The 12,878-nt window shown below is 37.1% G+C and overlaps 1 pseudogene; it reads left to right on the top strand.

The window, feature by feature from the left end:
• The window catches only part of LOC126077127 (UDP-glucuronosyltransferase 2B31-like), a 269,121-nt pseudogene that overhangs the window by 184,377 nt on the left and 71,866 nt on the right, over window positions 1-12,878 (top strand).

Raw genomic sequence — 12,878 nt, 5'->3', positions numbered from 1 at the left:
AGAAAATATTTCTGAAAATTCACAATGAAAATACCAGCCTTCCTGATCTTTTCAAATCAATAAGTTGAGGCTCAAGTGAGTTTTAGTTTGTGTCTCAGTTATGAAATTATACATAAAAAAAACAAAAGTAGAATTTTTTCTGGATTTACAAAATAAAAATAATACCTTGAATATAATCCAACTGATGAATGGAACTGTCCATTTAAAGAGGAATATTGAGGAGGAATTCATCAAAAAACACACAGGATTATTCTTCCTTAGGGAAGAATGGATTAACTAACATCTTAACAATTAATCAAGGGTGAAATTTCTGAGGAATGCACAAAAGGCTCAGCTCTGGCAAAATGTGGGGGAGAATCTTTCTACAAGTTGAACCACAATGGTTGAATTAAATGTAATGCTCTCACTTATCCTGCCTATTAGTCTTAGGCTTTAAAGAGGCCTACTCCTTCTTTTTCTTCTTTCCTGTCTTAAAAAACTTTTGATAACCAAACAAGCAACATTTTAGGACAAGAGAAGTAACAATTGCCACCCAAGCCAGTAGAAATCCAATCACATCTAAAGAGTGGTACTGGTACCAGGTGAGGCTGAGGGCGCTGGACGAAGATGCTTGGCTCCTCTGTGGTGCATGACAAACTCGATCTAGAAGATGGCTCAGGCCATGGGCTTAACATGTTGATCATGATGAATGACTGGTAACCTCATAGCATTCTCTTTATAGCTGAAGAAAAATCCAACAGACATCAACTTATAGAATAAATCAGAAAAGATAAATATCTGAAATTTTCATGCAGGTGGTAAAAATGTGTGCCACATTAGACTGGAAGAAAAATATATTATTTTCCTCTGAGGTGATTTTAGAGATTTTAGTCTACAGGCTAGAATTTGCTAAATATATATGATTTCAAAGTGTAAAAAATACAGAAGTTTGGGGAGGACGTGTATTTTCAGGACAGAGATTTGAAAGAGCTAAGTTTAAAGCAAAGAATGAAAAAGAAAAGAAAAGCAAAAGACCATCATGTGAGAGTGGAGAGTTTGAATTATCCAGTAAGAAATTGTTAATGGACCAGGTGTACAAGATTAAAAATAACACCATTATCCAGAAATAGGAGGCAGGTCTATCATGAGATCCAGGCATATGTCCAGGCAGGGCTGATCAGGACTTAGTGTTGGCCAGGAATTGGTATTGACCTTACGTCAGTGTTTGAGCAGTTAAATGAGTGAAAGTGGGTTGTCTTGGTTTGAATCTTGATTCTGACACTTGCTGCCTGTTTTAAACAAGTTATTTATTCTCTTTGTGCCTCAGTTGTCTCTCTGTTAAAATGAAATAGATGGGATCAGTGTCTCTTTTATCTGATTATTCTGAAGAATAATGGATTGAGTTTCAGAATACCTAGAACTGTTTCTACCATGTAGTAGACACACAGTAAATGTTTGCTATCACTATTTTTGTTTTTCCTGTTAGTATTGTTATTTTATATGATGGATGGTGCTCAACATTTCACTTCAAGTATTGCAGTTGTATTTGGTTGTTTCTCTTTTGAAAATCATTTTGATCAAGGGAGAAGTGGGAATAAAGGCTTATGGTTTCTGAACTCTGAATCCCAAAGTGCTATGACATGACACTGTAGAAACAGCAAAACAGGTAACTTGCAAAACCCACCCACCTGTATGCTTTAAGGAACAGGGACATTCTTTCCTCAGAGACGCTGGGGGGATGGTTCTCAGCACCCTGTCTTGTTCAGAGCATGCCCCTCAGCTTCAACCAGATACTGGTACCTACACCAAACACCCTTGCCCCTCTAAGACTTCAGGACAGAGCCTGTGCCACACGCTTGATGTCCAGCTACCTGATCATCTGAGATGAACCCACACAAGAAAAGTGAATGCACTCATAAGCTCACAAATCTGGTAACAGCTCTAGCCATCTGGTGACAGAATGTCAGAGCTCCAAAGGTGAAAATAATTAAGCTAGCTCACTCAAGCAACCCATTTGGGTATATCAAAACAAAACAAAGCAAGAAACTAGGATATAGAAAGCAAACATCAACTAATACGATAACTTACGGATGGCTCAGAGACAACAGTTAGCATCAAATCACATAAAGAAAGAGACGATGATTGTTTCAACAAGCTCTCAAAAAAGAGAATCAAAGGATCTTCTGGATGAAGGTGTCTTCCTGGAATTACTGGATGCAAAATTCAAAAGACTAATATACAGAACTCTTCAAGATATCAGGAAGGAGATCATGCAATATGCAGAACAAGCCAAAGAACAAACAGATAGAACAGTTGAAGAAATTAAAAAGGTTTTTCGAGAACATAATGAAAAAGTTAATAAGGTACAAGAATCCATGGAGAGACAGCAATCAGAAATTCAGAAGATTAACTATAAAATTACAGAATGAGACAACTCAGTCGAAAGTCAGAGGATCAGAATCAAGCAAGTGGAAGGCAGAATTTCTGAACATGAAGGTAAAGCACTCAGCACTAATACATTTGAAGAAAAATCAGATAAAGGAATTAAAAAAAATGAAGAAACAATAATGATGTGGTATTCTATTAAAAGAAATAAACTCTGAGTGATTGGAGTACCAGAACAGAAAGGGATAACAGAAAATACAGAGAAAATTATTGAAGATTTGTCAGCAGAAAACTTCCTTGATATCATGAAATATGAGAAGATATCTGTACAAGATGCTCATCAAACTCCACATGAGGTAGATGTTAAAAGAAAGTCGCTAAGATATATTATAGTCAAACTTTCCAAAACCAAAGATAAAGAGAGAATTGTAAGAGCAGCGAGGGGTAAATGAAAAGTCATCTGCAAAAGAGAGTAAATAAAAATAAGCTGAGGCTACTTGGCAGAAACCCTGTAGGCAAGAAGACAATGGGATGACTTATATAAAAAATTGAAGGAAAAAAATTGACAGCCAAGAATCTTATATCCAGCAAAACTCTCTCAAATATGAAGGTGAAATTAAGACATTTCCAGATAAACAGAGGATTAGGGAATTCATAATAATTGAACCAAAACTGCAAGAAATACTAAAGGGACTTCTTTCATTAGAGAATCAATAATATCAGGTATCCAAGGTTCGAACACTGCACACTATAATCAGACGGTAACCCAAACAGGGAATTCACAAATTAGATCAAGAAAATAAAATGCTCAAAACAGGGAAACAACAATGTCTTTATGGAAAAGAAGGCAACATTAAAATAATAAAGAGGGACTAAGATAATGAAGTCATAGATCTTTAATATGGAGAGGAAGACAAGGCCATATAAAGAAATAAAAGTTAGGTTTAAACCTAGAAAAAAGGGGTAAATATTAAGGCAACCACATAGGAGACTAACTATCCTACTCATAAAAATAAAACACAAGAAAATTATAGACACTCAGCAGAAAAACAACATCAACAATGAGTAAGAGGAAAAGACAAAATACAAAGATAAACTACTCAGCACAAAAAATTAATTGGGGAAAAAAAACTGTCAACAACACACAAAAAAAAGACATCAAAATGGCAGCATGACACTCATACCTATCCATAATTATACTGGATGTTCATGAACTAAATGCACTGGTAAAGAGACAGAGAGTGGGAGAATGGATAAAAAAAAAAAATGCTCTCTCCATATGCTGCCTAGAAGAGACATGCCTTAGACTTAGAGAAACAAACAAACTAAAACTCAAAGGATGGAAAAAATATATCAAGCAAACAACAATCAAAAAAGAGCAGGAGTGGCAATATTAATTTCCGACAGAATAGGCTTTAAAGTTAAATCCAACACAAAGGATAAGGAAGGACACTATAAAATGAATAAAGAGACAATATACAAGGAGGATATAACCATATTCAGTATTTATGCACCCAATGACAGGGCTGTAAGATACATAAAACAAACTCTAACAGCATGGAAAAGTGAGATAGACAGCTCCACAATTACAGTAGGAAGCTTCAACATACCACTTTCGATGAAGGACAGGACAACCAGAGAGAAGCTCAATAAAGACATGGATAATCTAAATGCCACAATCAACCATCTCAACCTTATAGACATGTACAGAACACTCCACCCAACAGCAGCCAAGTATACTTTCTTTTCTACTGCACATGGAGCATTCCCTAGAATAGACCACATACTAGGTCATAAAGCAAGCATTAGCAGAATCCAAAACATTGAAATATTACAAAGCATCTTCTCTGACCATAAGGCCATAAAAGTGGAAATCAATAACGGAAAAATCAGGGAAAAGAAATCAAGCACTTGGAAACTGAACAATACCCTGCACAAAAAAAGACTGCGTTAAACAAGACATTAAGGATGGGATAAGGAAATTCATAGACTCCAATGAGAATGAAGACACTTCCTATCAGAACCTTTGGGATACAACCAAAGCAATTCTCCGAGGTGAATTTATATCAATAAATGCATACATACAAAAAGAAGAAAGGGCCAAAATAAAGAAATATCCCTACAACTTGAAAAAACAGAAAGAGAGCACCAAAAGAAATCCTCAGGCACCAAAAGAAAACAAATAATAAAAATTAGAGCAGAACTAAATGAAATAGAAAACAGAAAAACAATCAAAAGACTTAACAAGACCAAAAGCTGGTTCTTTGAAAAAAATTAACAAAATTGATAAACCATTGGCCAAACTGACAAAAGAAAGAGCAGGAGAGGAAGCAAATAACCTGAATAAGAAATGAGATGGGCAATATTAAAACAGACCTAACTGAAATTAAAAGAATCATATCAGATTACTATAAAAAAAATTGTACTATAAAAATTTGTAAACCTAGAAGAAATGGACGATTTCCTAGAAACACACTAAGTACCTAAACTAACACAAACAGAGGTAGAACAATTAATAGACGCATAACAAAAGAAGAGATTGAAAAGTTAATCAAAAAATTCTCAACAAAAAAACCGTGGCCCTGATAGCTTCCCTGCAGAATTCTACCAAACATTCAGAGAAGAATTCACGCCACTACTACTAAAGGTGTTGTGGAACACAGAAAAGGGCAGAATACTCCCAAACTCAACGTATGACACCAGCATATCCTTGATACCAAAACCAGATAAAGACACCACAAAAAAAAAAAAAAAATTATAGACCTATATCCATTATGAACTTAGATGCAAAAATCCTAAATGGAGAGAGTCAGAAAGCATTCCTCTTGAGAATGGAAACCAGACAAGGAGGTCCTTTACCACCACTCTTATTCAACATTGGGTTGGAGATCCTCGGTAGAGCAATTAGGCTACATATAGAAATAAAGGGCATCGAGATTGGTAATGAAGGAATAAAAGTATCTCTATTTGCAGGTGACAAAATCTTATACACAGGAAAATCTAAGGAATTCTCAAGAAAACTAGTGAAACTAATGAAAGAGTTCATCAGTGTATCAAGATACAAGATAAATATACAAAAAATCAGTTGCATTCCTCTACAGCATAAAAAAGAACATCGAAGAGGAAATCACGAAATCAGAATCAATTACAGTGCCCCCAAGAAGATAAAATACAGAGATGTAAAAGACCTATACAAAAAAAAGCTACAAGACTCTACTGCAAGAGACCCAAAGAAACTGTATTAGTGGAAAAACATACCTTGCTTATGGATAGGAAGGTTTAACATTGTAAAAATGTCTATTCTACTAAAAAAAGCCACCTATAAATATAATGCAATTCCGATCCAAATTCTAACAACATTTTTTAATGAGATGGAGAAACAAATCACCAACTTCATATGGAAGGGAAAGAGGCCCTGGATAAGTAAAGCATTACTGAAAAAGAAGAAGAAAGTGGGAGGCCACACTCTACCTGATTTTAGAAACTATTATACCACCACAGAAGTCAAAACGGCCTGGTACTGGTACAACGACAGACACATAGACCAACGGAACAGAATTGCGAACCCAGATATAAAGCCATCCACATATGAGCAGCTGAACTTTGACAAAGGCCCAAGTCAGTTAAAGGGGGAAAAGGAAGCCTTTTAAGCAAATAGTGCTGGCATAACTGTATATGCATCTGCAAAAAAATGAAACAAGACCCTTACATCTTGCCATGCTCAAAAACTAAATCAAAATAGATGAAAGACCTAAATATAAAATCTAAAACGATAAAGATCATGGAAGAAAAAGTAGGGACAATGTTAGAAGCCCTAATACTTGGCATAAACATTATACAAAACATTACTAACAATGCAGAAGAGACACCAGATAAATAGGAACTCTTAAAAATCAAACACCTATGCTCATCCAAAGACTCCACCAAAAGAGTAAAATGATTACCTATAGACTGGTAAAAAGTTTTTAGCTGTAACATTTCTAATTAGTGTCTCTAAAATTTACATGACACTGCAAAAACTCAACTACAAAAAGACAAATAACCCAATTAAAAAATGGGCAATGGATATGATAGACACTTCACTAAAGAAGGCATTCAGGAAGCTAACACATACATGAGGAAATGCTCACGATCATTAGCCATTAGAGAAAAGCAAATCAAAACTACACTGAGAATCCATCTCATTCCAACAAGGCTGGCATTAATCCAAGAAACACAAAATAACAAATGTTGGAGAAGTTGTGGAGAGACTGGAAGATTCATACTTTGCTGGTGGGAATGTAAAATGACATAACCACTTTGGAATTGCTTTGGCGCTTCCTTAAGAAGCTAGAAATAGAACTGCCATACGATCCAGCAATCCCACTCCTTGGAATGTAGCCTAGAGACATAAGAGCCTTTACATTAACAGATATATGCACACCCATGTTTATTGCAGCACTGTTTACAATAGCAAAAAGATAGAGGCAACCAAGGTGCCCATCAATGGATGAATGGATAAATAAATTATGGTAAATTAACGCAAAGGAATATTATGCACCGATAAAGAACAATGATGAATCTGAAACATTTCATAACATGGGGGAATCTGGAAGGCATTATACTGAGTGAAATTAGTCAGTTGCAAAAGGACAAATACTGTATAAGACCACTATTATAAGAACTCAACAAATACTTTAAACAGAGAAGAGAATATTCTTTGATAGTTATGAGACGGAGGGAGGGAGGGAGGCAAAGGGATTTTCACTAATTAGATAGTAGATAAGAACTATTTTAGGTGAAGGGGAAGGCAACACACAATACAGGAGAGGTCAGTGCAAGTGGACTAAACCAAAAGCAAAGAAGTTCCCTGATTAAAGTGAACATTTTGAAGGCCAGTGTAGCAAGGGTGGGGATTTGGGGACCATGGTTTCAGGTGACATCTAAGTCAGTTGGCATAATAAAATCTGTTAAGACTACATTCTGCATCCCACTTTGGAGAGTGGTGTCTGGGTTCCTAAACGCTAGCAAGCGGCCATCTAAGATGCATCAATTGTTCTCACGCCACCTGGAGCAAAGGAGAATGAAGAACACCAAAGATACGAGGTAATTATGAGCCCAAGAGGCAGAAAGGGCCACATAAAGCAGAGACTACATTAGCCTGAGACCAGAAGAAGTAGATAGTGCCCGGCTATAACCAATGACTGTCCTGACAGGGAATACAACAGAGAACCTCTGAGGGAGCAGGAGAGCAGTGGGATGCAGACCCCAGATTCTCGTAAAAAGACCAGACTTAATTGTCTGATTGAGACTAAAATGACCCCAGAGGTCATGGTCCCCCAACCTTCTGTTAGCCCAAGACAGGAGCCATTCCCAAAGCCGACTCTTCACACAGGGATTGGACTGGACTATGAGATAGGCAATGACACTGTTAAAGAATGAGCTTCTTGGATCAAGTAGACACATGAGACTATGTTGGCATCTCCTGTCTGAAGGGGAGATGAGAGGGTAGAGGGGGAAAGAAGCTGGCCGAATGGACATGAAAAGACAGAGTGGAGGGAAGGAGTGTGCTGTCTCATTAGGGGAAAAACAATTAGGAGTATATAGCAAGGTGTTTGTTTGTTTGTTTGTTTGTTTGTTTTTATAAATTTTTGTATGAGAGTCTGACTTGGTTTGTAAACTTTCACTTAAAGCACAATAAAAATTAAAAAAATTAAAGAAACCAAATAATGTATGGCACTGGAGGAATTTGTTGCAAAAGATCTCTTTAAAGTGTCGAAAAACAAAAACATCACTTTGAAGCCTAAGTTGTGCCTCATCCAATCCATGGTATTTTGAATCACCTCATATGAGTGCAAAAACTATACAATGAATAAGGAAGACCGAATAAAGAATTGATGCCTTTGATTTATGGTCTTGGCGAAGAACATTGAATATACCATGGACTGCCAGAAGAACAGACAAATCTGTCTTGGAAGAAGTACAGCCTGAATCCTCCTTAGAAGTGTGTATGGCGAAATTTCATCTCATATACTTTGGACAGGTTATCAGGAGGGACCAGTCCCTGGAAGACATCGTGCTTGGTAAATAAAAGGATCAGTGAAAAATAGCAATATCCTCAATGAGATGGACTGACTCAGCGACTGCAACATTGGGCTCCAACATAGCAATGATTGTGAGGATGGAGCAGGATCAGGCAGTGTTTCCTTCTGCTGTGCAAAGGATAGCTATGAGTTGGAACTGACTCTACAAAACCAGATAACAATTCCAGTATGTGTCTTTCAAGTCAATTTTTCATTTTATACTTCTTCCAAATAAGACAAAAATAATCATAAACAGAAGAACTAAGGCTTTGCATACATTTATGGTGGCAATGGTTTTGGTTTCTGTCTTAGTCATCTAGTGCTGCTATAACAGAAATACCACAAGTGGATGGCTTTATCAAAGAGAAATTTATTCTCTCACAGTCTAAGACGTTACAAGTTCAAATTCAGGGTGTCAGCTCCAGGGAACGGCTTTCTTTGTTGCCTCTGGAGAAAAGTTTCCTTGTCATAAACCTTCCCCTGATTGAGAAGGTTCCCAGGCACAGGGACCCCAGGTCTAAAGGACATGCTCTGCTCTTTTCACCTCTTTCTTTGTGGAATGAGCTCCCCACTCTCTGTTAGCTTAGAGATAAAAGGTGGTGCAGGCCACACCCAGAGAATCGCCCTTTACATTGGATCAGGGATGTGACATTGTAAGGGTGTTACAGCCCAACCCTAGTCCTTTTTAAAATAAAATAACAATTCCACCCTAATCCTCTCTAACATAAAATTACAATCACAGATTACAGGACAACAACAAAATACGGGGAATCATGGCCCATGGCCCAGTCAAATTGATACATACATTTTTGGGTCAGGTGCACCTTAGTGTTCAAGGTGACATCTTTGCTTTTCAACACTTTTAAGAGGTCTTTTGCAGCAGATTTGCCCAACCCAATGCATCTTTTTTCTTTTTCTTTTTTTATTGTGCCTTAGGTGGCTGTTTACAGCTCAAGTTAATTTCTCATACAAAAATCAATACACATATTGATATGTTACACTAGTTACAATCTGTATAATTCCACGCCAGATTTCCCATGTCCATCCACCCAGCTCTTGTCCCTTCCTGGCTTCTCATCCTACCCCCGGACAGGAGCCATCCACTTGGTCTCTTGTATCTGCTTGAACTAAGAAGTGCACTGTTCACCAGTATTATTTTATATTTTACAGTCCTGTCTAATCTTTGTCTGAAGAGTGGACTTTGGGAATGGTTTTAGTTCTGGGTTAACAGAGTGCCTGGGGGCCATGGCTTCGAGGGTTCCTCCAGTCTCAGTAAGACCCTTAAGTTGTCTACTTACAGAAATTCGAGCTCTGCTTCAAACATTTTCCCAACTCCTTCACGGACTCTCTGCTATGTTCCCAGTCAGGGTGTTTGTTGGTCATAGCTGGGCACCATCTAATTCTTCTGGTCTCAGGCTGATGAAGTCTCTGGTTTATGTGGCTCTTTTGTCTGTTGGGCTCATGTTTTCCTTGTGTCTTTGGTGTTCTTCATTCTCCTTTGCCCCAGCTGGGTTGGGATCTGTTGAAGCATCTTAGATGGTTGCTCACAAGCCTCTAAGAACCCAATGCCACTCACCAAAGTAGAATGTAGATCATTTTTTTAATAAACTGTCTTATGCCAATTGAGCTAGATGTGCCCCAAAACTATGGTACCCAGCCCTCAACCCAGTAATTCGGTCCTCCAGGGAGTTTGGTTATGTCTATAAAGCTTCCATGACCTTGACGTGGTCAAGATGTGCTGATTTCCCTGGTATTGTGTACCGTCTTACCCTTCACCAAAGTTAGCACTTATCTACTTTCTAGTTAGTGTTTTTCCCTTCTCATTCCTTCCCTCCTCCTTAACCATCAAAGATTGTTTCTTTTTCCATGTAAACCTTTCCATGTGTTTGTATAATAGTGGTCTCAAATAGTATTTGTCTGCTCATGATTGTCTTATTTCACTTAGCATAATGTCCTCCAGATTCCTACATGTTGTGAGATGTTTTGCAGATTTATCATTGTTCTTTATTGTTGCATAACATTCCACTGTGTGTATGTACCATAGTGTGTTCATCCATTCATCTGTTAATGGGTACATACATTGTAATGTTGCAATGAACATGGGTGTGCATATGTCTATTCAAGTGACAGCTCTTATTTCTGTTGGATAGTGGGGTTGTTCGATGGTATGGTATTTGTATTTCTAGGTTTTTAAGGAAGCTCCATATAGTTTCCCAAAATGGTTGTATCATTTTACATTGCCATCAGCAGTGCATAGGAGTTCAAATTCGCTGGATTACAGTTTTTCGTGGAGTTCTTTTATATTCCATTTTATTTCAGTTGGGTCTGTTTTAGTGTCCCCCATTTCATTTCTTATTTGGGCTGTTTGCTTCCTCTCATTTTTCTTTTGTCTGTTTGGCCAATGGTTTGTTGATTTTGTTGATCCTTTCAAAGAACCAATTTTGGGTTTTGCTGATTCTTGGTATTGTTTTTTTATTCTCTTTATATCACTTATTTCTGCTCTGATCTTTATTATTTCCTTTCTTCTGGTGGCTGCAGGCTTCTTTTGCTGTTTTCTATTTGTTCAAGTTGTATAGCTAACGTTTTGATTTTTTCCATTTCTTCTTTTTCATGTGTGCATCTCCTCCTATAAATTGACCTCTGAGCAGTGCCTTTGCTGTGTCCCAAAATTTTTGCTATAATCTATTTTCATTGTTGTTTGATTCTAGGAATTTTTGATTCCATCTTTGTTTTCTTCTGTTACCTAGTGGTTTTTCAGCAAGATGTTATTCAGTTTCCTTGTATGTGATTTTTTTTTTCCTGGCTCTTCCTGTTATTAATTTCTACTTTTATGGTATTGAGACAGAGAAGATGATTTGTATTATCTCAATGTTTTGGATTTTGTTGAAGGTTGCTTTGTGGTCTAAAATATGGTCAATTTTGTAGAACGTTCCATGGGTGTTGGAAAAGAATGTGTACTTTGCTGCTGTTGGATGGAGTGTTCTGTGTATGTCTACAAGGCCCAGTTGAATGATTGTGGCCTTTACATCTTCTGTATCTTTGTTCAGTTTATTTCTTGATTTTCTGCCTTTTACCGAGAGTGGTGTGTTGAAGTCTCCTACTATTATTGAGGAGCTGTCAATTTCTCTTTTTAGTATGTTAGTTTGTTTTACATATTCTGAAGCCCTGTTGTTGGATGCATAGATATTTATTTTTGCTTATATCCTTATGGTAGATTGTCTGTTTCAATAATGTATAACATCCTTTCTTGTCTTTTATGATGGCTTTTGTTTAAAAGCCTATTTTTATCTAAGATTAAGATTGCCAGTTCTACTCTTTTTTGGTTGCTATTTGCTTTATATATATTCACACACACACATATATATGTATATATATTTTTATATATTTAGCCTTTGATTATTAATATATTTATATCTTCGTGTCTAAGGCGTGTGTCTTGTAGACGGCGTATACCTGGGTCATGTTTTTTAATCCATTCTGTCACTCTCTGTCTCTTTACTGGTGCATTTAAGCCATTTATACCTAGTGTGATTATCGACGAGGGTGAGTTTATTGCTGTCATTTTATAGGGCTTTTTTTTTGGTGTGTGGTGCTATTGTTTTCTTTGTTCCCCTTACTGTCCTGAGCTGAATTCCTTTGATTTCTGGATTTTTCTTTTCCTTCTTTAGTTTTTGTAGATTTTGTGTTTACTGAGACTTCATGTTTTTCTGCTTTATTTTTATGAGCAGATTTCTTAACTTTCTTTTTGGTTATCTTCAAATTTACTCCTACCTTCCGAAGTTTAAACCAGTCTTTTATTACTTGAATTGCCTTGACTTCCTCTCCATTTGAAAGTTCTATATGTGCACTGCTTGTTCTCTTTTTCATTGTTCTGATGTTGTTGTCATTTACAGATTGACCACTCTGGCTCCATGTTGTAAATATTTTAGTTTTGTTGTATTCTTGAGAGTTCATTACCCAGGTTGCTGTCTGACTGATGTGGTCCCATGTCCTAGATTCAAGTTGTTGTCTGCTGTTTTTGATTCTCTAACTGAAGGAGTCCCTTTAATAATTCTTGTGAGTTTGGTTTGGTTTTTACATATTCCCTTAATGTCTGCTTTACTGGAATTGTCCTAAATTTGCCATCAGCTGGGTCAGTCACTCAGCTATAGTGTAACAGGGAATATCCAGCAAGTGAGGCTGGGAAGGGATGAGTCATTTATGGTTTAGGGCCCAAGGTTTGGGTGAATATGCTGGTGCCCCTCAGGCACACAGTGCTCAGCACACAGTGCAGATAGGCAGCAAAGATTTTAGAGATCAGGTGGTAATTGGAAATTTCATAGCTAAAACCTTTTTCCCAGTTTGTAGGTAGGTAATCTGTTCAATCTTTTGGTGAAGTCTTCAGATGAGTATAGGTGTTTGATTTTTAGGAGCTCCCAGTTATCTAGTTTCTTTTCTGCATTTTTCATAATG

Source organism: Elephas maximus, chromosome 5 (genome assembly GCF_024166365.1).
Source record: "Elephas maximus indicus isolate mEleMax1 chromosome 5, mEleMax1 primary haplotype, whole genome shotgun sequence".
Taxonomy (NCBI): Eukaryota; Metazoa; Chordata; class Mammalia; order Proboscidea; family Elephantidae; genus Elephas; species Elephas maximus.
This window is presented reverse-complemented; position numbering and strand designations above follow the sequence as displayed.